We start from the raw sequence: 25,687 nt of genomic DNA, 5'->3' as shown, positions 1-25,687 counted from the left end.
ATATTTTCCATTACCTCAAACAAGAAATTAAAGAAAACTCTAAAAACAACATTTTCTGACGTATCGCGACAGTGACTGTGAGCTTCATATGATATCGGTGAAACGTTGATTATTCTGTTTGCGATATTATTTTCCTTTTCATTTCTCAATTTTGTCCTGAAGTAGATTGTTGTTTTATCTGCATCATCGTGAGGCCCTAAGACCTCTGCGAGTTTGCCCAGTGATTTTTGTTTTTCGTTGGTGCTCTTTTTCTTTTAGTGCCCTACACTATTTGTAACTACAGTCTTGTTCTGTTCGTCCCGGCGTTCTGCTTCGCGTTTCTTCAATACGGACGTACAAGTGTACGTGTCTGTGTTTGTGTGTGCGCGCCGACGAGTGCCGTTTTTTTATTTAGTGCTCCGACTGATCTGCTGGCCCAGCGGCTAACTCCGTTCGTCCTGCGGGAGCCATGACAATTTTGTGTGTAATTTTCTTCTTTTATTTTTACATACTGTGTGACAATATGCGAGCTCGCCCTTTGATTCTTCTCTTGCTGGATCTGGTCCCACAAGCCCTTGCCGGCTTTGACCAGGTCCGAAGCTGAACTTGGTAATTCTTCTCTCATGAATAAATATTATTATTATTATTATTATTATTATTATTATTATTATTATTATTATTATTATTATTATTATTATTATTACTATTATTATTATTATTATTATTATTATTATTATTATTATTTATTAATATTTTTTTGACAGAAATTAATATTCACGATGAGGATGTAGGTCCATTTTCGTTGCCGGGGTTTAATAGCACGTTCTATACTCGTGACAAGAAGCGCTGCGGTGGTATTGCGGCATTTTTGAAGGACGATTTGTTTTTCTCAGAAGTTAAGTTTTCAATATGTTCATGTGAGATCATATCACTGCGTATTTTTACCTCTGTCTATAACATACGCCTGCTAGCCTTCTATAGGCCACCTTCTGGAAACGTATCTAAACTCCTCTCTGACCTGCGAGGCTGTTTGCAAATTTTGCCTAATAATGCGTCCCTCTGTCTTGTAGGTGATTTCAACATTGATCTACTGAAACCTTCGAGAGCACTGGTTTGCGAGTATATAACTCTTTTGGCAGATCACGGCATAGAGCCTGCGATTCAGGCCCCCACAAGGGAAGAACTCATCGGTCACAAAATAGCAATATCATCTATTGTTCATATCAATTTAAGACCTTCAACTTCAACCACAAAGCCAGCGATCATTTCACACAAAATATCGTACCACTATTTTATAGGATGCCTGTTGAAATTCGCAGGAGATGCGTTGGTGACAGGTATCAACAATAAGCACCGCGTTGAGATTGTTGATAGCCATAGTCTCGACAACTGTATTTCAACTTATGACTGGCTTACATTTCAGCATTCCCTGCCACGCTCTGATATTTATCTCACTTTGGTGCAACTGTATAGACAGTTTACTGAAGCGTCAAAAAGATTTTTGAAGTAAAACAATGAAAAGACAACATACGCTGGTTAAATAAAGACATATTGTCTGCTACAAAACTCAAAGAAATAGCCTAGAAGCGATGCCGCCGGTCTCCGCATAATTCCATCCTTAAAGCAGAATTCAGAACTATCCGGAACAGAGTCACCGCGCTAATTCGCTCTGCTAAGCGGCTGTACTTTCAAAAGCAGTTCTCTGACTCTAGACGCAACTCGGACGTAGTGTTACATTTCCTCACATTCAAACTTTTCACGGTGCCTTTGGGCTTAACTCACTGGCTACGGCCAATACCTTCAACAATTTTTTTGCCTCATTCTGGGGCAGTGACCGGCTAATGGCCACAACGGCCTTTTCTAGTCCCTCCCTGAACTCAGCTTCCGCGTTTCTTCCTGAAATGGTATTTCAGGACCTTGAGTCAATAATCTTAGTGCTCAAGTCAAACAAAATACCGGTTTATTATGGAATATATCTTAGCGATCTCCGTAGAAATTTCAAGTACTTAAAGGATACTCTTCTAATTATGCCCAACACAATGATCGAGCCAGGTTCCATTCCCATCGAATTAAAAACAGCTATTGTCAAACTTCTTTTTAAAGGAGGTCAACGAGACCAAGTAGAAAACTATCGGCCAATTTCGATTCTACCACGTCTTGCGAAAATATAGAAAACATTTATTTACAACACTATGTCTTCTGTCGAAAAATGCAACAGAATATCTTCCAACCAATACGGTTTCGTGCCTGGTCGTAGGACTGAACCCCTTCTCGAAGCGCTATCTGATTAGAAAAGTTTGGGTTTTGAGAACAACCTGTTGATTTGTGCTTGCTTTCTTGAGGTAAGAAAGTCGTTCGACACTGTGAGTCACTCTATTTTATTGCAAAAACTTTCTACTGGTGGTTTCCGGGGTCCTTTTTTTACTTTAATGACTAATTTCCTACAAGTTAATTCCCAGCTGGTTTCAATGAAAGGTATACGCAGCGTCAAAGTTCCTTCAACATCTGGTGTCGCACAGGGCTCGGGACTTTCACCTTTACTCTTCATTATCTGTGTAAATGATATGTCTACCTCTGTTTCGAATCGCTCCCTTTACCAATACGCGGATAGAACTCTTTTGTTAACAAGTCATCTTATTTATTCAAGGACTATGGAAATGTTCCAGGAATGTTCTTTAGGACTAATTAACTGGTTCGCCCATAATCGTATCGATGTCAATGTCTCAACAAATAAGTTAGTTTGCTTTCACAATTCTTTTAAGTTAGTTGACCTAAATACTCATCGTTTCCTCCACACTTCACACTGTGTCAACTGCCGGTTTACTCCCATCACTTTCTCAGACATTGTGAAGTATTTAGGAATTATTTTTAATTCTGGTCTTTCTTGCAATTCACACCTCACAAGACTGTGTTCTAAGTTAACGAGCGTTTCTTGCTTAATGTACAACATCAAGGCTTTTCTACCACTTAATCTCAGGAAACTCATAGTTCACTCGTTAGCATATATGTGGTTCCCTCCGCTACGGAATCACCATTTTTGGAAATTCCTCTGGGTTATGCCAAGCAAAAATCAATATTATTCTAAAAGGAATGCTGCATAATGTTCACTACAGCCCTACCACTTCCTCTCAGGATATGTTTCAATTATTATCTGTGCTCAACTTCCAATCTCTGTTGGTGAAGACGGTAATCCTTGGTCAATACTGGAATACTGACTTTAATACACCTCGTCCGAATATCCGGCAACTGCGAACGGTTCCACGATTTCTTGTTTCCAAATGTTACACTCGTTATGGCAAGAACTTGCGGTCCTTGTACGTTCCACGGATTTTTTAATTCCTTACCTTGTAACTTCCCTGTTTTCGCTTCCAGACAAAAGCTTAGAAAATCGCTTCGCCTTCTCCTGTCTCTCAATGAGTCGATTTAAAAATGTACTTAAAAATTTTGTTTTTGTTCTTTTTTCCGTTCGGTATGTTTTTGTCGCCACTAGTAATGTAACTGGGTATGTGTCTTCTGACTGATACATATTGCGTATAATCCAAAGGTGATTGATTCCAATAATGTTTTTATTTGTGGTTAATATCAATCACACAAATAGGGCGCCGTCCTCAATGTGATGTATTTGTGATATAACTCAATTTTGCTTATGTCAAATTCGGCGTCATATTAGTTCTTCTCTTTTGTTTTCATTACTGATTTTTTAACTGTTCTCATGCACTGAGAATCTCACTCAGCTGGACGTACCCTGCATCGTGCAACTTTTCGAGGAACGAGTCTGTGATGTTTTTAAGTGACATAACCTGACTTTCTTTTTTATTTTTATTGAATTTTATTTTTTCGTGATCTGGAAGCCTAAGCTTTAACTGGGACTATTGCTAATTCCGGTTAAGTGCACAATTTTTTACGTTTTTTCCTTTTTCTTTCTTGTTTTGTGATAATTGTTTTGATATCTTTGCAACCTCGGTTTAGTCACACAAGCCTTTAAAGGCTTTGACGAACCTGCGTAGCTTTGTGGATATGCTCCTCCATCACAAATAAGTTATGAATTATGAATGAATTATCAGTTTCAGTCTCGAAATACATGAGCTGCCTTGTTCCTGGAATGAGAGTTTAAAACCGTTGTCAATGAGCTGGCCAGTAAGCTCAGCCCAGCTGATTTTCATCAAAGTGGCATAGTGACCATGCACCACCGCCTACCATCTTGACATGACATCCCTCCACCTATACGGGTCAGATTTTCTACGCCAGCGCTTAGAGGGCAGTGACTTTCCACAAGAAAATAGCTGCGGCCTCTAGCAGAAAACGGGTCTTTACCCAAACTCTTCTTCAACGAAAACCTCACCCGCAGAAACAAGAAGCTCTTTTGGAAGTTGCGTGAGACAGCAAGAGATCCCCATTACAAATTCACATAGGTGAAGAATGGTAAACTGTTTGCAAAGAAAACAGAATCCTCTCCTGCAGTATGTAACCATCGGTTTGCTCACTTGTAGAGAATTGTTTTGCTCTTATCTCGCCAAACCGACAGATAACGAAATATTGGATGAAAACAATATCGAAATATGGAAATACAGTTTTGTAACAGCTAAAACTTTTTACCTCTTCAACGTTTCTTTGATACAGTCAGTGATTGCACATTTTATAAATTACATGCTAAAATCAGGAGTATTCGAAAATATTGGGATGAGTTTAAACTAACTGTGGAAAATACTACGTTAATAATTGATGTATTTGTTCATACAGAAATAAATGTTAAAGGTATTTCCTGGAATGAATTCCACATACCAGGGTATAATGCACACTTTTTCACACGCCCTGTTCTCCAAGGAGGAGGAATTGCTCTCTTTGTGAGAGATTCGCGGGGTACTGAAAAGCTTGATGTTGATTTCGTTGATTGAGAGACACTCGTTATGAGGATATGGAATTCTAAATGGTCTTTACTTTTGCTAGCCCTCTGCAAACCTTCTTGTGCTCATCGTTTGAAGTTTTTAAAAGAGCTCAGGAATAAGCTTCAAACTTTTTAGCCCATGAATGACATCTGTTTTATAGGCGACTTCAACATCGACACGCTCAAGCCAGTCAAGTCTCTCGAGTGTGAAAATCTGAATTTATTGGCATATTTCGGTCTGGAGTGTTTGATTCTTGGTACCACACGTGAAGAACATTTAGGTGATCATACTGTCAAAATCATTCCTAGACAATATCTATATACGCGCTCAGAAAATAGCAACAAAATCAGCCATAAGCCATAATAGAGCAGAAGCTTGCTGACCATTACTATGTGACTTGCGAAATTTATCACAACTCAATCTTAGGCCGCCGACGGTTGTAACAAAAAATATAGAAATATTTATTCGCGCACGACTGAATAAGTTGGTACAAAAATACGATTGCTATAGTCTATTGCATATTCAAGACTTCAACGACATCTACAGTAGGTTTAGTGATCAGTTCCGCCTTTTTAGGTGGAAAGCTAGAAAAGTCACTACTGTGAGGCGGCGTCGAAACGGCCATGATTGGTTAACGGATGATGTTTTGTTATCTATCAAATTGAAAGATGCTCTTTGGACCCGTTGTCACCAGTCTCCAAATAATTCCCAGTTGAAGGAAGAATTCTGCATTATGCGAAACCGTTATAAACGCGCTTATTCGTACAGCGAAGAGGATATATTTCCATAAAGCGTTTATTAAAGCCCGACCAAATATTTCACAGGCATGGTGTTTGAGAAGCCAGTTGAGAGGCAAAGGGGAGAAGAGGTCGATTGATGACACACACGAAACAGTTTTTGGCCACGACACTAAGAAATTGGTAGAAGATTTTAATAAATTCTTTGCTACGTTCTCCGGAGTAGCCCGTGACGCTTCTCTATAGTCAACAGGCGCTTCAGATTTAAACTCCGATTCGGCTTTCCTTCCTCAAATGATCGAGCCGATCTTCATTACCAGCTTTTCAGTTTCAAGGCAAACAAGGCGCCTTCTGTGGATGGCATCAGTGCGGAGGATCTAAAGAGGAATTATGATTCCATAAAGCATGTAGTCCTCCATATGCTAAATGGTTTTATTTCTTTCGAGTCAATTTCCGACACTTTGAAGAACGCACCAGTGAAGCATCTATTTAAAAGAGGAGAACGCAACAAACTTGACAACTATCGCCCAATTTCAATCATACCTAACATATTACAAATACTGGAACGACATATTCTCGAAACAATGACGGTATTCCTTGAAAGGTTTGGCATTATTGCGCCAGGACAATATGCCTTCGTTAGTGGGCTTGGGACCCAGCCGCTATTAGAGAACTTTACAGATGAATTGCATCTCGCTTTCGAGAATAATCAAGTCGCCTGCGCACTCTTTTTCGATGTTTCAAAAGGATTTGATTCTGCAAGTTATAGCACTCTACTGAAAAATGTACACAACCTTGGATTCCGTGGTCCTTTCCTTTCCTTACTACACATTTTTAACTGATCGGACACAAGTAATAGCAAATAACCGAAGCTCCGAAATTTACTTTGAGGCCTGGGTTCCCCAAGGATCTGTTTTGTCGCTTCTCCTTTTCAACCTCTTCGTTAATCACATGTTCAAAGCAATATCCGCTTGTTGCCTCTTCCAATACGCGGATGACGCGGTTTTGCTCTCAGTCCACCTTAATCCGGCTACTGCAATCACTTCACTGCAAAGCGACACTTGCCGTCTACACGACTGGTTTGAAGCAAACTGTCTAACGCTAAATGTATCTAAAACCCAGCTTGCCTGCTTTCATAATCCCCTTAAAATTCTGACGCCCAACCATCGCCTTTTTATGCATCCGTCTTGGTGTATTTCTTCCGACCGCAGTCCTGTAACTTTCGTTTATAAGGTCACATATAATGGGACAGAATTTGACAATGACATGTCGTGGAGCACTCATCACTCACAGCTTTGCAGAAGACTGCAGAGTGTGTCCTGTTTGCTGCACAATACAGGATCCTTGATACCTATTTTAAAAAAAATAGCTCAAGAATTAGTATACGCAATTTAGCGGTATGGTATAACAATTTTTGGACATAGCTCTGGAGTCTGGTACATAAAACAATATACGATTTTGAAAGGCATTTTTAAAAGTATTGTCTATGGACCAGCATTGCCAGCCGAAGATGAAAAACTCGCCAACTGAGGTTTGCCCTTCTCCAGGGCTTTTTTGGTTCAGACTGTACTTCTCAAGTATTTTTGGAGCGATATATAAGATGGCTACTGGATCACTCAGACACACAGAACGATTTAAGCTATTTTTTGTCACAACAAAATACGGGAAGAAGCTTCGGGACTTTTATGTACCAACGATTTTTAACAGCCTACCAGACGACGTTTATGGTGCGGACTTTCTGAAGAAACTGAAACGAGTGCTCCAGGATCTCAGCAAAACATCATGAATTTGTGTGTGATTGTGTGTGTGTGTGACCCTGTGTCTTTTGCGTGAACGCTTAAAAACGTGATTTTTTGTCTCTTCTTTCTTTATTCATCATTGTCAGTATCATAGCGTGGTAAATACTGCTTGAGTCGGGAACTACATATCAAGGGGACGTTTTGCACTCATGAAGTGAAGGGTGCTTCCCACAAGTCATCCAACTGGCTTTGACAGACCCGTATATCTAACAAGTATGATACATGCAAAAATAAACTATTATTAATATTATTATTATTATTATACATTTTCTATTAATTAATATTATTGTAAAATGTAAAAAAATGTATATTAATATTCATTAATAAGATAATATACACCTTGACCGACCGCCGGCTCCATCGGTAAGCCTACTCTATCCGCCATGAATGCTTGAAGCCTGTCCCATCTGTTGGTAAATTCATGACGTGCGGTGCCTGCATGAGCTTTTACCACTTGGGGTCTTGTGCCGGAATAAAAGAATCAGCCTGCGGCTCAAGAGGCCAAGTGAAGAGAGATAAGTGGCGCTGCCGGTCTTGCCGTACTGCCGACTCCAGTTCGACGCAGGGAAGCGTGTCTGAGGAACCCCAAGGTATTTGTGAATCCGAGGGACTTTTCACAGAGGTCAATACCAATTTGTACTTATGGGTTTTGCTCAACGCGAACTTCAACACTGTGCTAACACTCCCTGCCAAGGTGGATGAGCTGCTAAATTTGAAACCGGCAGTTCAATGCCTATAAAAAACAGTCAAGACACTTGAACAATCTATTGACGACTTGTCATTCAAGTATAACTCGGTGCTTGCTAAGGCAACCGAAGCACTGCAGGTACGGTTGGCTGAAGTGTGCAGTGTTGTGGACGAATAATCGCGTACTATACAGCGACTACAGGGAGACTTGAACTACTTGTAGCAGCGGAGTCGGTCGACAAACCTGTAAATCCACGGACTGCCATGCGACAAAGATGAAAACTTGGAACGAATTATCGCCGATCTTGGAGACAATTTAGATTTGCCTCCACTCGAAGCAGGAGACGTCCTTGCCAGCCACCGTCTTGCAGCGAAGCCCAGCCCTGCACCCCCAGTTTTGGTAAGGTTTGCGTCCGTGAAGGTGTACGAGGCATGGATGAGCCGTCGCGCACGATTGAGCTCACTTCATAATTCAGCTAAACTCCCGACGGTTTACTTTAACGAAAACCTGACTCCAGCAAACAGAGAATTATGCTTGATTGCAGGTCCAAAGCCAATGAAGTGCAATTTAAATATGTCTGGGTATAGGTAGGAAAACGTTTGCGAAAAAAGAACAATGCTCAGCGCTAGTCAGTGTAAACACAGTGAACGACCTTGATAATGTAAGCTAGATTAATGTCGACAAATTTTCCAGAATGTGTAGATTTCAAGGTTTTCAAACCGAGGGTCAATATAAAGAGCCAACTTTTCTTGGTATTACACGTGAACATTATAAGCATAAGGAAATATTGGAGCCTCTTCAACCCTTTTTCGAAGGACCTGATACCAAACACGGGTATTTTTGTACTTACCGAAACTAATATGTCTGAGGATTAGAGTAATCTGTTTGAATTAGCGGGCTACATTTCCTTCTGGTTTTCGCGGTCAAATCTGTGTGTGTGTGTGTGTGGGGGGGGGGGGGGGGGGGAGGGTCGCGGTTATCAATATGTACAAATGGCTGGTTTCTAAACTTACCATCTCTTTTTCCCATGCAGAAACGATTGCGCTTAAAATTAAGATTTCCAATTTTATGATTTTTATGTTAGCTTGTACCTTCACAAAGCGTTAGAAGTTTTCCAGAAGAATTGAAAAAAAAAACGGCTCAATGAAGTGCATAACTGGGGCTTATTTCGCTTGGTTTGCGGTATTGACATCGATGTAGCAAAACAGGATCGATCTTATCTGTGTGATTATTTGACCATACTTGCAAACGAGGGTATTGAGAGCACTATCAAAGGTCTTACAAAACAAGAGAAAATACTAAGAAACTAGTCATGTCCTGCTGAGAATAATGTTTTGCAATGTCATCGGTTATCACAGAAAAACTGGCCGATCATTATTTTGTAGGATGTCAGTTTGTAAACCCTGGGGAAACAAAGCCTGCAGCCGAAAGGAAGCAAATAGATATTATCGATAATGTAAAACTAGATCACCTCATTTCGACATTTGATTGGATCTTGTTTCGTGAGTCTAGATCCCAATCTGTCCTGTACACAACGTTCACACAGATCACTAATTCTTTCACAGAAAAATGCGAACGAAAAGTTAGAACAAAAACAAAAAACAAGGACCGGATCATACATGGCTGAACAAGCAGGTACTTACCGCCATAAAAGAAAAAGAACTCCCCTGGGCACAGAGTCGGGGAGCACCAGAAAATAATAAACTTCGTTCTGAATTTAGAATCGCGAGGAACAGGGCTAATGCTATGCTTCGATTTACGAAAAGAAAGCACTTCAAGGAAAAGCTTGAAAAGGCGCAATTTAGCTCTTCGGAGACGTGGTCACTAGTTAATACTGTTCGTAGTCATCAGCGAAAGCCATGTGTGGATGACGTTGCAAAAGAGCATTTTGGTAAAAAATTGACAGAAATTGCTGAACGATTCAATTCCTACCTTGTTAGATCCACTTATGCTCCACAAAGAGTTGGTATTTCAGAAGCAGTAATAGAGATGAACGCCACCTCCCCTTTTTTTATCCTACAAGCTTGACAATTTACGTTCCATTCTCTTCAGCATTAAGCCTACTACGTCTCCAGGTGTGGATGGTATAACTCTTGGATGTCTTCAAAGAAACTTTAAGTATTTGCAGGACGTACTTCTTTTCACGCCAAACGGATTTTTCGAATCAGGCTTGATCCCCAATCAGCTTAAGACTGCTACAGTGCGACCGATCTTTAAAAGTTGAGATCTAAAATGGTAGGAAACTACCGCCCAATTTCGGTTTTGCCCGTGCCATAACATGTTTTTGAGAAACACATTTTTCATACAATGACCACTTCCATAGATAGTGTTCATTGTTTTCTTCTAGGCAGTATGGGTTTATTTCTGGGAGTGGTACGCAGGTGTTTTTAGAGGATTTAGCTGACGAAATTTACTCTACATTTGAGGGCAACATGTTTTCTTGTGCGGTTTTTCTAGACGCCAGCAAGGCGTTCCATACGGAAAATCACGAAATAATATTGAAGAAGCTTTGGAGGTTCGGTCTCCTTGGACCTTTTCACTCGCTCTTGATGAATCTGTTAGAAGGTAGGCCCAGGTGGTTTCTATAGATAAAGTTAGTAGCTCAACGCAGTTTCTCGAAACCGGCGTCCTTCAGGGGTCGGTGCTATTCCCATTACTTTTGAATGTTTATGGAAATGACCTAGAATCTGTTATTTCTGGATGTAATATTTTTCAGTATGCCGACGACACCTTGCTTATTTCACGACATATCAATTTCGAAAAGGCGGTTCACGCTCTGCAGTTAAATGTGCTTAAAGTTATGGATTGGTATGCCGCCAGCCGTTTAAGAGTTAACATACTAAAAACTAACCTCGTGTATTTTCATATACTTCTGAAACCTGCATTTTCTCACGCTTCTCTTCTTCTACACAGTTCTGGTTGTAAACCTTGTTGCTGTAAGCCTGTTCCCTCGGTGGACTATACAAGATATATGGGTCTGAATTTTGAATATGATATGTCGTGGAACAAACAAATGGCTCATGTCTGTTGTGCGCTAAGGAGAGTTGCATGCATTTTGTATAATAAATAGTGTTTGTTCCTTTTAAGTTTATAAAAACGATTGTCCGTGCTCTTGCATAGAGCACGGACTGCGATATGGGGCGACGCTACATGCCCATTGCACAGCATCTTGACACTCTAAAATTGACAGAATGTTGAAAGGAATTTTTGCAAAGTGTAGCATACAACTTAAGTAAATCATCCAGTGAGGATTTTCGTAGCGATTTGCAGACGCCAAGATTACGTAATTTGTATACTAAAACTGTTGTGCCACGCCACTTTCGGACCGAAAGTTTTAAAGCGCTCCACGCACCATCACGCCTCCTCAAAACGTCTCCTCGCTATGAAGTACAAAGATGTGTCACTAGATATGGAAAACGAGTGCGGTTGTTTTACGTCTCACATATTTTTAATACTGTTCCTGAAGACATGTTCAGTGTTACTGGCAAAGGAGAGTTGAAGAAGCGGATTCGTCATTAAGCTTGTGAAAGCTAATTATTGTGCTGTTGTCGTTTTGACTTGAAATGGGAGGCTGGTTAGTCGAAGCTTATGATCGGGTGTTTGCTTCTATGTGCGTTCTTCGTTTTGTTTTCGCGTATGCACACTTGTTTTTTGTTTTTATTATTTGACTTCAGAGACTGGTTAGCCTCTGAACTTCAGGTCGCAGTTAGAATATGCCTCAGTTGTTTTGAACGGAATTACTAAAAGTCACTGCTTTGAGATGAAACGTGTGCAAAAAAAAGTTTGTTGATATCTTTAAACATCGCTACCTAAAGGAGGATGTTCACTGTTTAACATATGAGTCTGCGTTAGAGCTTGTTGGTTCGCTTAGCTTGCACCGCCGTCTGGAGAACGCAAACTTACTATTTTTGTTTAAAACGCTGCAAGGACTCAATTCTCCTAGCCTGTTATCTGAAGTGTGCCTTAGGGTCTCACGTGTGCCTACTCGTCTTCTGTCGTCGTTTTATGTTATGTGTTATCGAAACTGTGCCTTAGGGTCCCACGTGTGCCTACTTGTCTTCTGTCATCTTTTTTATGTTTCGAGAACGTTTAGTCCGGTAAACCCAATTGAGAGAATGGCACAGCATTTGAATCATTACTCTGAAAAACTTGATATTTTCCACCCTTGCTACAGGATGTTCGCCCTTTCTATTCAAAACTTGTCCGTGAAGGATGAGCATTGCTCAATGGCTCTCTATGTCTGAATTTCGCCATCTCCATGGCTTGCTTTCTGGTAATGCACTTGTTGTCCTACGGTCTTGTGTTCCGTGTCTACTGTTACTGCCTCGTTGTTATTTCATTCTACTAATTACTCTTGCACTGCCTAGTATTATGCTTAAAATGTATCTTATGTTCTGCGAAGATGTGTATAATGCATTTTTTTTTATCCATCAGTGTACCAGCACCAAGACCTCAGGGTTGTTCCTGAGCACTGTATAATAAATATTGATTATTATTATTATTATTATTATTATTATTATTATTATTATTCTATTCTTGTATGTTGTTATGAAATACGTGAAATAAAAAATTAATTTATAATTATTAATTAATTATTATTATTATTATTATTATTATTATTATTATATTACTGAGCGGCATCTCGCTGCGGAGATGCCGCCCAGTAAGGATGCATGTCTGATTTGCTCTCGCGTCTTTTACGGACGACAAAAATTTCTTCGCTGCACTGAGTACCACCTTCGCGCACATACGAAGTGCGTATGCTTTCCGGAGACCGAACGCACATTTCTTCAGCGTGACGTGAGCTCATTTGTCTGCCAAAGCTGTGCCAAGATCAACGGTGGAGCTAGGCTTAACGTCAGCGGCGTGGTCTCCGGTGATCCCGACGACCAGTTCGCCCGCTCTCCTCCTCCTCCGCCATCGGACTCCCCTACTCGTCCGGTGACGCTGCCTGCCTCCTCTCCTGATGGCCTCGACGCACGTGGGGACGCCAGCCTTCAGTCCCTTCGGTCTTTTCTCCTCGACGCGCTGGAAGGAATTTCTTTCCTCACCGAGGAGGTTGCTTCCCTTGGTGAAGACAGCAGGCGGAACTCCAGGCAGGCTCCATCGCCTGCCTGCGGGCGGAAGTTCGCAGCTTACGCGACGTGCTTAATAAGCAGGTAAGAGTTGATGCTGAAGTTCAGGCAGGGCCCAGTGGAGGAAAAACATTTGCTGCGGCCCTGTGCTTCCCTTCCGCCTCGGCTCTCTCTGCAAAGTCTGCAGGTGCACCAGCGAACAGGATGACGAAAGATGATGCGCTGCCTGGTAAAGGCCCGTTCGCACAGTTGCGTTCGGAGCGACTACTATGCTTACGAACGAATGCAACCGGTTCGAACGACGAGTTACCATAGCAACGAAGCGCGAAGCGGTCGTTTCGTTCGTGTTCGTTCGCAACGCAAGGAGTTGAGCCGGGCTGAACTTTTTCGTTACTTTCGGGAACGACGGGAGCGACAGACCAATCACAGGTCGAGGAGAGCTCGGTCGTGCGCGTTGCATGCCGGTCGTGCCAGGCTCCTTCTATTTGCAAACATGGCGTCGGTGGTGATCGTCGACGTGGACGGCTTGGTGAACGCTGATCGTTCCCCGTTAAAGCGCTATTCTTGACTGTGAATTTTCGTCGTGTGTAGTTATGATAACCCAGCACGTACTAGAATGGAAGATCTACCTACTCGTGCGGCGATCTCGTGGCGGCACTCTCAAGACAGCAGAAACGCCCGTACCGTCGTGTTTGTTTACTTCGGCTACAGTGATGCTTTCTTAGCATTTGTGTCCTCGAACATCCCGGATTTCTTTTTTGGTGCGTTTCATGCGTGTGCTCAAGTTCAAGGTATTACTGGTGCGTACCGTATAAAGGATGCGAGTTTTCAGGCGTTTTCATCCCCCGAGAAAGGTGATTAGTGTTAGCAATCCTGAACGCTCGCAACACCTATCTGATCACGAAATTATATTTCTGCGTTGCTATATCGCTGCTAGAATTACATCGTCATTTATTATCGTAGAAAAGGCGTGTGGCAAGATTTGTACTGTAGACAAAGTTGTGTAATAAAGTCGTGATCGTGCAAGACGGCGTACTGCATCGTTTCCTTTTTTTAATGCGCTACCCTGCTAGCGTATCCTGAAAAAATTAATAAGTAAAGTTTAGGTCATAGAAGGCGGTCTGTCTATTTTCTTTTACGCAAGTGAGTGGCAGAGCGTCCCTTCTTTTTAGAGGCACCGCTGATGCAGCTGACGGTGGCGGAGAGGCGATCGCCTTGCTGCCGACTTGCTGCGCTTGTGGCAGTGGTTGCAGGAGTGTACGCGCTGCGGAGCGGTCGTTGCGGTCACTCTGGTCACAACGGACGCAGTCGTAAATAACGGGTTCGTTGCAGATGTCAGAACCAGCCTTTACACAGCTATTGTAGGCACACAGCAGATCTTCGTGACAGTCCGCCGTAGCCGAAACCTCCGGCTGCTCCGGTGTGGAGTCTGAGGACCTCGCGTCGGGCACGAAACCGTCCGCATGTTTGTAAGCTTAGCTGGGTTGCTTACTATTGGCTAGGAGCAAGAGCTGAAGCTCGCTTCTCATTGGCTGTTGTTTCGTATGGTTGCATGCGGTTGCATGTGTGTGTACGCGTCGCGCAATGTGGTCGTTGAGGTCGCAGCGGTTGCATTCGTTCGTAGCATAGTGGTCGCTCCGAACGCAAGTGTGTGAACGGGCCTTGAGCCGAACCCCATGAGCCCGCAGACACCGGTCTCTGCGCTGGTGAGCGTGGCGCCGGAAGATGATCCACTGCCTGTTAAGCCCAATCCGATCAGCCCGAAGACTAGAGTCCCCGCGCAAGCCGGAGCGTCCGTGGCGTGCAAGCTGAGCGTTGCCCCCTCATCCTCCCGCCGGAGGGCATTGTTTGTGACCAAGCTGGATCCGGTCACCCCCTCGTTGGGCATTTGTGTTCACTCGATGTGGAAAACTTGAAGTGCCACCGACTGAAGACTCGCTACAAAAACCTATGCCTATTTTCACGTCTCTGTAGCTGCCGAAGATTTCGAGGAACTCTCTGACCCTGCTTTGTGGCCGAATGATTGTCTTTTTAAACCTTTCAGAGGCGCTCTTCGTCAAGAACTCCTTCACTCGTCTAAAGAAGCCCACAAGCCCAACACTAAATAGAAAGATGAGTAACGTCGATTTGTTTTACCAGAATGTCCGTGGCCTGCGGACGAAAGCTGGATGTTTCTTTGCCAACATAACTCTCTCTAATTACTCAATTGTTTGCTTAACGGAAACTTGGTTATGTCCTAGTGTCAGTTCCTCCGACTACTTTCCGCCTTGTTTTGATGTCTACCGTCACGATCGTGATTTCTCTTCACTGGGCTGAGTAGGAGGCGGTGTATTGGTCGCGGTTAACAAACAATATAGTTCACGAACACGTGAGGATCTGTAGAGATTTCCCGAGTCACTGTGGGTGGAAATTTAGTGTTCTAGGAGAGAACGTATTTTAATAGGTCTGTTCTACCTTCCCCCTCAGACGACACCAGATGATTTCCGAAGGTGTCTCGCTGACATTGAAAGTACAATTAATGATTCACAGGGCAGCAATATCTTAATCTTGGGGGATTTTAACGCTCCAGGTATTAACTGGACACAGTTCAATGTCCTTACTGGCAACTTTTATTGTAAACAAAAGTGCAACTATCTCCTCAACTTTGCTTACTTTTTAGATCTTAGACAGCACAATAACATTCTAAACGACAGAGGTAATGCTTTAGATTTATGCTTTTCAAACACGGACGGTATACGTGTGGCTCGAAGTGAACGTTCTATGGTCCCTGAGGATAGTTATCACCCTGCTCTTGATGTAGTTCTTTCTGTTTTTGATCCTCCGGTCCTCAGTCCCTCAAATGCTCCTTCCCCACACACATCGCATAAGTATTCAGCGGGCGACTACACTGGATTGTATCACCATCTTTCGGGTCTTGACTGCGCTTCTATCTTGGAGTCGTTCGATATCAACGACCAAGTATATCTCCCCACTACTGTTGTTCAAAAGGCTATGGACATATCTATCCCTCTTAAAACGTCTAAAAAATCTCGCTTCCCTATCTGTTTCTCTCGTGAACTCAGAACGCTTTTAAAGCGGAAAGATTTTTTGCACAGAAGGTTTAAGGAAAGTGGTCTTCCAAAGTGAGAAGATGAATTTAAAATTTGCAAAAAGCGATATAAGAAAATTATAAACCGTGATCGCCAGGCGCATTCTGACTCGGTAGAATCAGATCTTGTTAAAAATCCCAAGAAATTTGGGAGGCACGCTAAATCGCGCTTGGGGAAGAATATTCAGTCCGAAATCATCTTGAATCAGCATAGCGGTAGTGCGAAGGGCATGTCTGAGTTGTTTGCGGATCACTTTCCGTCAGTTTACATTAATAATAATAACTGCTCCTCAACTCTTTTGCCTCACTCGAACGCACTTGGTGGGTCATTAGGCTCTGTGGTTGTCGATGAGGAATGTGTTAGGCTATGTATTAAGGAAATGAAACCCACATTGTCTGCAGGTCATGACGGGATACCCGCTGCAATTGTTAAGGGTTAACATGAATTACTTACGCCCCCCTACAAAAATATTTATGGACGTCCTATGTCCATACTTTTGCCGTTTTATTACCCATTTGTCCATCCTATGGATTCCTGTAGACAGTTCTTAAACCGTCTATGTACCACTGGTTTGCCACAGAATGGACACAACAACGCTATAGAGATCTTCGCGAAAGAAAAAGTTTTTCATTCCTTCCTATTTCCGTTCTACGGTCCCGGTGAGGCTAGGGACATCCTGTTGCCTCTCTATGGTATGAGCTATATATTTGCACATTAATAAAGTGATGCCGTGTAGACGGTTTCTTTAGATGTAGCGAGGTGTTCAAGTTAAAGAGTTGTTAATTAAGTTCCGGGTATCAATATGTTATATTGATGTCTGGAGGCATATCCAACCTCAGGGTATATTCATTGTGGAGATGGAAGTGTTTAGCATGTGCCGGAATAATGTTTTTACTTTCTCTGTGGGCGGTAGGCATATGTGGGTCGCTGCGGCCCCGTAGATATTCGCAACTTTCACAACCCATAGGGGGCGCACTGGTTTCTTTCAAAAATGCGGTCATCTGGATGATCGTCGTAAAACAGCGGTATACTAGGCTGGGTATGCGTGCGACGCGTAAGTAATTCTAGTTATGCTGTATACGCGCAGTATCAAAGCCTTACTTTATGTTTTTTTTTCACGTCAGAAAAGTGTAGGCAAGCCATTTTATTATGAGGCCGATAATCCAGGAGCTAGGGAGTGCGATTCTCACACCGCGGTACCACCATCGCTTAAAGTGGCTTCTCTATGGACCCCAGAGACTCCGTGCAGACCCTGTATGGCTTCTTTGCAGACTCCATAAGGAACCAGTGTTGACACTGTATGGCTTCCCTGTGAACCCTGTATGGCTTCCCTGGGAACCCCGTCCGTACTCCCTATAGACCTTGTATGGCTTCTTTTCAGACCCCTAAGGACCCTACATTCATTAAAATGACTTTTACAGAGCACGCTTTTGCGTAAAAACAAATGGGAAAAAGCTTTTTTTGTAGAAACCTTTATTGGAGATCAGTACAAAATGACAAGAGCGTGATGTTTGCATACACTTTTAGCTTACAGGGTTTTGCGGCACAATTAATATTTTTTTTTACAGCCATGCCTCACCGGCGACTTCAGGTAGCGACTTGGGTGCGTCCTAACTTTAGTGGCAATTCGCGGCGCGTCCGCCTGGCAGACGGGGGTTGGCATCCCTGATACCCTCTTCTACCCTATATGTTTCGGCGCCAAGATGGCCGATTAAAGCCAAAGCAGAACAGTGACACGCTGTCGAAAATCGATAGTCTCGAACCAACACACGCGGTCGTGCAGTTATCCGAGTGGCCGCTGCGGGTGGAATGGTGGCGTTGCGATCGCAATTAGTTTGGTTTTCGAGTACAGATCGGGGTGTCGCTTTTTCAGAGCAAGCTCTATAGCAATTTCCCAACTGACTTGCTCTAGAAACGTTGGTCGGTGCGGACCCCGTAGCAACCCCCTGCAAACTGAGTGGCTGCTCTGCGGACCCTGTAGGGACTCCTTGTAGACCTTGTGTGGCTTTTCTGGAGACCCCATGAGGACCCTGTGTAGACCTTGTATGGCTTCCCTGTGGACTTCCTAGGGACTTCTTGTACACTTCGTTTGGGATTTTTGCAGCCACCCTATAGAGTCCCTATGAACTCTATATGGCGTCTTACCATAGAGAGGGTATAGGGTGACCACACATCATCCATAGAATAGGACGTCCATAGAACGTCCGTTGGCCAATATTCTATAGGGCAGCCATAGGACGAGTCCAGTCTTGGGTAGTAACGCGTTACTAGTAACGCGTTACTGTAATTTCGTTACTTTTTCGGTAACTTGTAACTGTAACGAGTTACTTTTTAAGAATGTAACTTGTAACTGTAGTTCTATTACTTTTTTCTGAGGTAACGATGAAAGTAACGAAGTTACTTTTGTCGTTACTTTTCAGTTCTTTGTGAATAATATATCATTAAACGAGTATAATCTAGCTATTCCTTGCACTTTCCAAAGTGTCTGTTCCCTCATTTTGAGTGTCAGTTGGCCTTGCACAAACTTGAGAATACGTTCTTTCTCGCGAGTCACTATCCAAATATAGCCACGTGTAGATTTGATGAAGAAAAAAAAAAGAAGTATGTAGTTATCTTTACGCACTTGCTTGTACTTTTTTGACGGAACACTTACATCTTAGTATATTCAAGCACTACCTCTGTTGCGGTTTTTTCTTTCCTGCGCACGCATTTTAATCGGGTGAATCAACCGTGAAACAACAATACACGCGGAGGGAACTTCGTATGTTTCGTATTTTGATTTGCGCCACTACTCCGGCGTGGTTTCAACGGTGGAGGCAAAATTTACTGTTGTTTGCGCAGGGCTTGTTTCTGGTTTGCCGGGTACGAACTGAAATATATCAAAGGAGTCCACGAACACAGCGCAACCGTCAACGAGCCAGCAATGTGCTAGTGCTACAAGGATAGGGATGTTGATGAGAACAGAACAAAGAACAAGCATGGCCGGCGTACAGAGTATTTTTCTGTGGTAAAGCTGGTTGCTAACTATTTGACCGCAGTATGCAAACTTTGCAACAAGGAGTACTCCGACAACAAGTCTTCGTGTTCAAATCTAAGAAAACACATCCAGTTCAATTTTTGTCCTTATTCTTTTCATAATATTGACTAATTTTCCAGCTAAATTATTAAGTTTGAATTTACCGCTATGGTGAAAGCCCGACTGATTCGTGTCTATATTTTTTTCTTTCAAACATTAGTTTTTTCTTAATTTTTGTGTTATAGAAAAGTAACTGAAAAGTAACGTCGTTACTTTTTGAAAGTAACTGTAACTGTAACGAGTTACTTTTTTGTTGCGGTAACTGTAACGGTAACTTCGTTACTTTTTTGTGAAAGTAATTGTAACTGTAACGAATTACTTTTTAAAAGTAACTTACCCATGACTGAGGACGACTTCACGGAGCCAACAGAGGTCGTGGTCTGCCTATAGATGCCTTTTGTTCTGCCTATGAACGCTGCTCTATAGAACGTCCTAGAAGTGTCCATACATATTTTTGTAAGGGCCTAATGTGCAGAATTTTCAATAACTCCTTGACGTCAGGGATATTTCTTGACGACTGGAAACTGGCAGTGGTTGTTCCGGTCCTGAAATCTGGAAATAGTGGTAATGTTCTTAATTACAGACCGATTTTTCTTCTCTCGTCTTTTTCCAAACTCTTTGAAATGGTAATCTATCAATCCCTCTCCTTCAAGTTTCGCAGTATAGTCATTCCTAATCAGCATTTTTTTCATGTCCGGCAGTTCGACATCAACCAATCTCGTATCTTTTACGTCTACTGCCTCTGAAGTAGTTTGTAATAAAGGTTAGCTTGACGTTTTTATTTCGACCTGAGTAAGGCATTCGACGTAGTCAACCACAGCATCCTCCTATACAAGCATTCCTCTTACGGAGTATGTGGTTCGGTATACAATTTGTTAAAAAGCTATTTGTCTGATAGGCAAGCCTACGTCCGCGTCAACATTACTACCTCGTCCTTGTACAAGGCAAGCTCTGGAGCGCCTCAGGGATCTGTCTTGGGCCCCCTCCTTTTTAATATTTCTGTAAATGATGTTTCTCGAGTAATATTAAATTCTCCATTTCTGGAGTACGCTGATGATATAAAACATTAGAAAGAAATATCGACCTTAGAGGATTGAATCGCGCTTCAGAATGAAGCATATTCCTTCAGTTGTTGGTGTTTAGACAATGGTTTCCGTTTGAATCATTCTAAAACAAAATTAATGACATATTCTCGCAAGACACATGATATATTCTTTCCATATAGTTATCATGGCGAACTGCTGTCACGTGTAAGTGAACTGAGGGACCTTGGAGTTGTCTTTGATTCAACCCTGAGATTTGACACTCACGTTATCAGAGTGGTTCAATCGGCCTTGCGCACGTTAGGTGCCGTGTCTCGCATAACGAAGGAATTCAAAAGCCCGTCCGCTTTTTTTACGCTGTATTTTTCCTTAGTTAGATCCCAGCTAGAGTACGCCTCGGTTGTTTGTAACGGCATTTCCAAAACTAACAGTTTATCGGTCGAGCGAGAACAAAACAAATTTATTACTATCTTTAAATATCGTTACCTTGAGAAAGGTGATCCTTGCCTGAGTGGTGTGTGTAACTCGCAACTTGTCAACTTGTTGAGCCTGCAGCGGCGTCGGGTGAAGGCAGATTTGTTGTTTTTGTTTAAGACCCTGCACGGCTCGATTAACTCTCCCAGCCTTCTGTCCGAAGTGAGCCTCAGAGTTCCACGTGTGCCTACACGGCTACAATCATCTTTTTATATAGCTCGACATTTTAGCCAATTAAACCCGATCCAAAGATCGGCTGAGTGTTATAATCGCTACTCTGACACAATTGATATTTTTAACTCATGCGGGAGCAAGTTCGGAAATGCTGTTCGAATCTTCCTCTTTCAGGAAAAGGACTGATCAGTTGAAGCGTTGATGTAGTATTTGCTTTTTGCTCTCACACCTGGTGATGTCTCTGTTTTGTGCTTTTGATTTCCCTTCTTGATTTGAGTGTCTTTCATACTTGTTAATATTTTTATTCTCAGACTGGAGAACTACGTTCTCCTTCTGCACTCGTGTATATGCGTTTTTGTATGTGTGTGTTTTTGCTCATTTTTTAGTGTGCCAGCACTAAGACCGATTGATTGTTCCTGGACACTTTAATAAACATTGATTGATTGATTGATTATTATTATTATTATTCGTGACCTGGGAGTCCTGCTTGACTCCCACCTCTCGTTCACTAAGCAGGTTTCGAAGATATCGAATGAATATTATCCCCCCAGATGCTAGACGTTATTTCCCGAATGACGCAGAATGTTTGTAGCACGCTAGCGTGATTAATCCATTTCGCGCCATTGTTTTGTCCGAACTGGAGTTTCGCTTAGTCGTACGGAACACCTTGGAGTGACACAATCATGTATTTTAGATAAAGTGAGGCGCCTCTTGTACGTATTTTTTATGACAGACGGAGTTGAGGGGCGCATCTATTTTGATTTTGGATACCTAATTAATCTGCTTGATTTTGTATCCTTGCATGAAAGAAGATAAACACGATTTAAAGAAAAACGCAAAACGTTGATCCGCCACAGGTCCTTTATAATAATGATACTTATTTTCATCCCTCGTAACGTTTAAACAAGCCTTGTTGGCCGCATCGCAAACATTTGAAACATTTGTTAAAGTTGACCATCCGCCGTCGTAAAAATAAACTTACTATATACAATTCTATTGTAGAGCTAAAAAACTTTTAACCGAAATCTGTTGTAAGCGTAACAGCTTAACCTATCAGAAAGCAGAGATATGGAGCTGCTTCTATACTGTGTCCGCGTTCTGTGCGTCGAGAGTAAATACATGATTTCCGCTATATAACAACTTGATTACGTTACGACCACACATATGTTTATGGTTGTGTTCTCAAGCGGAACCTCGGAGGTGTTCAGTTAGCAAATAAATATTTTAGAATTTTCAGAACATATACGACGCTTCCCTGCGAGACGAATTTTCGTTCACTCTTTCCTACTTTTTCCTCGCGGCTTCTGCTACCTTTCTGTGCTTTTTTTTTTGCCGAAGTTCCAGTGTTGTAAAGAACCGTCGCTTGATGGCCGTCTGCCTGTGAGGTCTTCCTGGCGAGGCTTTTGCAGCGGATCCCGTTCGTGTACGCGCGTAGTGGCCCAGTAAATATAGCGAAAACGTTTACCTGTGTACTTATTTATTTTGAAATACTATAAAATCCATTAGGGACTACGGTAGGAAAAAACATATAAGCCTTTCATATATAAAAAAAGGAACACAGACCTTAACGACAGACAACGATAAAGTATATTAGCATAATTTTCCCCAGATCGGTTATCCAAACTGCTGAAAAAAAATACATATAGAGCAAAATGTTACGTAGCATTAAGCTACACTTAATTACACGCACGCTTGAGCAACCCTAGTCGTGAGAGGCAAGAAATTAAGAACCCAAAACGGTAAATTTATGGGGGTATTTATCCTCCAAATTTAGACAAATTTTAGTGTCACGTAACGTCGTCATTCCGCGGGGCGTCTCAGTTTCAAGCGATATCATGGCGTAACGTGGCATTGCAGTGTCCCATCCACACTGGCCTTTAAATTTAAGCGGTACGCAAAACGCAGCACTGTAGCCGTCTGTATTCCGGGCTGCGAAGCGTTTCGGCTGTCGCCTCAGCGCGTTTCAAGAACACGCCAAGAAACCGAGATTTGTTTTAGCTCTAGACTCTCATTTCTGTGTTGTTGTTGTTGTGTTTTCTGTTGCTTTGTTGCAGGTATGAAAGCCTTTCTCCAGCAGTGAAATCGACAAGATTCTTTTTGTCGCAACCCGTACTTTCTTTTTGTCAATTTAATGCGATTGATCGCGGAATAAATAGCATCAGCATAGAGCTATGTGTGTTGTACGCACGGGGTTTATGCCACACAAGTCTGTGCCACAGAACTCAATTTGCCGGACCATATTGAATGACGTTCCCGAACATAAAACCCAAATCACGTGTAGCCGCCGTTAGTTGGAGTGGGCCCGCAGAGGGCTGTCATGTTTGCTTGTGCAATCTGCTTACAGGGAAGTGGCTCGAATCTGTATTTCAGGATATCGAAAATAGGGGATGCGACCAATGAAAGAATCCTACATCCTGAATTATTCTGATCGCTGATCCTTCAGCTGCACCTATAGACCGGAGGTTTACAGGTTCGGCAACAACGTTCGTCTCATTTCACAGGGGGCACAAGGGCGATTTCACTTGCACCGAAAATTATTTTATGGAGGAAAAAAGCAGTCCATACTGATGCAAACGGCGCAGCGTTAACGTAGTTTAACACTCATTTTTTTCTGCGGAAGAGAAACTCTGATGAGAGCAGAAGGGGAATGAATTAAAACTGTTGCCTAGCAGCAGTGCGGCAGAGACTGCTTACGCTATAGGTTGCTTTTTTTAATGTACTACAGAATGTACATATGTGAAAAGACCTACACCCTATGTCATACGAAGCCCTTATTATGGTCAGCACAACCGTTTCATACTTTATATGCTTAGCTTTGTTTCACGCATTCGAAAACTTCGGATCAATGATGCTGCCTTCTCCATTGAGCTCAGTCGTATGATTTCGTGCACTGCTCCGGCCTACGGGTCCACGAATATCGAGTTCGAATACCAGCCAAGGTTCCCTCAATTTAATGAAGGTGTATCGCTGAGAAGGCGCCGTGTGACAGATTTTTGTTCCACTTCCAAAGATTTCCAGTTGGCCCAAATAAGTTATCGTCCTATGCTGAGGCGTGCCGAAAGCGATTCAGTAATTTGGCACTTAAGCCCCATACTTTTACTGGGATTTTCTTTCAGCTCCGCCGTTTTTGGATTTTGCTGCTATTTGCCAGTTAACATCTGAGTAGAGTATCTAAGGTTTTGTATATAAATGTGTTTAATGAAACCTGCTTGCTCTGAAAGAGTGGGGTGGACTCTGGGGAAACAATGTTAGTCTTTGGTAAAACAGCCACTGCAGAAAGTTTGGTGCAATCAAGTTTGTAAGAACTCTGGATTCAGCGGATTCGGGGGGTGTTGACGTGGCAGTTTTGATTATGATCTAATTATGGTTTGTGCAGGATTCCGTTGGAACAAAATCCTCAAATCGAGTAGAAGATCATGAAGCTTTGAATCGGCTTGAAATATCAATTTGCCTGATGTGTTCAGTTCCAGTATAGCAGGTGACAAGTCAAGAACGAAGCGGAAGCTCCTCGAACCCTTTCCAGTTTAGTGGAGTGAACGGTGGAAAGGAAGCCACCTCCTTTCCAGCGTTCGCTCTACTAAAGAAGAAAGAGGTGGGAGAAGCTCCCACTTCGCTCTTTACCTGACGCCTACTACCAAGTATCTCAACGTGTCATGAACTGTCCGTAGTGTTCAAGCAACTCAGATGGAGTTGCTTGAACACAACTGAAAGGAAGGAAACCTGAGCCGTGAATGATTTAACCCACCTATAAACAAAACGCAAAACAGGTTACCATTATAATAACTTTTTTGTTCCCTTATCAAGACACTTCGTTGTTCTGACCATTGTTTTATTTTTCCGACCTCTCAGGGTTACTAGGAATATAAGAGCTTCTCCCGTTTTTGTATTCATCTGCAGCATAAACCTGAGCAACAACAGAAGAATGGGTGTCCACCTGTGGTCCTACATTTATGTTTAGAAAGTGTCTGTACTGCGCCACTCTCGAGGCTTTATTTTTCTACGGGCACATGCTATGTTTGGAGTCAAACGAGCTGTTTGCCAACATAAATATAAAGAAAGTTTGATTTCAGATATTTTATAAAATTTGTTTTGTTTTTATAACGTTAAGCCGCCAATCATGTTGCACACTCCTAAGTCTACTGTCAGAAACCTTTGCACGTGATTCCAGATTAATATGATTCTTAGTTATATAAATACTGCCATTTCGTGACCGAGCTTCCAAATTTCTACACAAAATCAATAAAAGTATCTACGCCTTCGTAAGAATCTAAAGCAAAACTACCGGCAGAAACATCTCTGATTATTACAAGGTGACCCAATACAACGTGAACAATTGAATTTCAAAATCCCGGAGGAAAGCTCACCGCAAAACCGGCGGATGCGGAGGAAAGCTCACCCGCCTTTGAGCGTGGGCGGAGAAAAGCTCACCGATTTGTTTTCCTTCTTTTTATATAGAGGCTGTTGGATCATGCGTAACACATATCAATTTATTATCACTAAAATTCGTCAGCTTTGTAAAAAAGAAAAATTTCCTTTTTTGCAATATGTGTTAAGCTTATTGGGTATATTGCTCCTAAACTAGTCACTGCCGGCGAGTGTTTTGTGTGGTTTACACCCTGGGAAACCAAGGCCTAACAGAATCCTTTATGAAGTTGAAGAGGAAGAAG

The sequence above is a fragment of the Ixodes scapularis genome, unplaced genomic scaffold, assembly GCF_016920785.2.
Source record: "Ixodes scapularis isolate PalLabHiFi unplaced genomic scaffold, ASM1692078v2 PGA_scaffold0__279_contigs__length_252992795, whole genome shotgun sequence".
NCBI classification, from domain to species: domain Eukaryota; kingdom Metazoa; phylum Arthropoda; class Arachnida; order Ixodida; family Ixodidae; genus Ixodes; species Ixodes scapularis.
The sequence above is the reverse complement of the archived record's forward strand: the minus strand, read 5'-3'. Positions refer to the sequence as shown.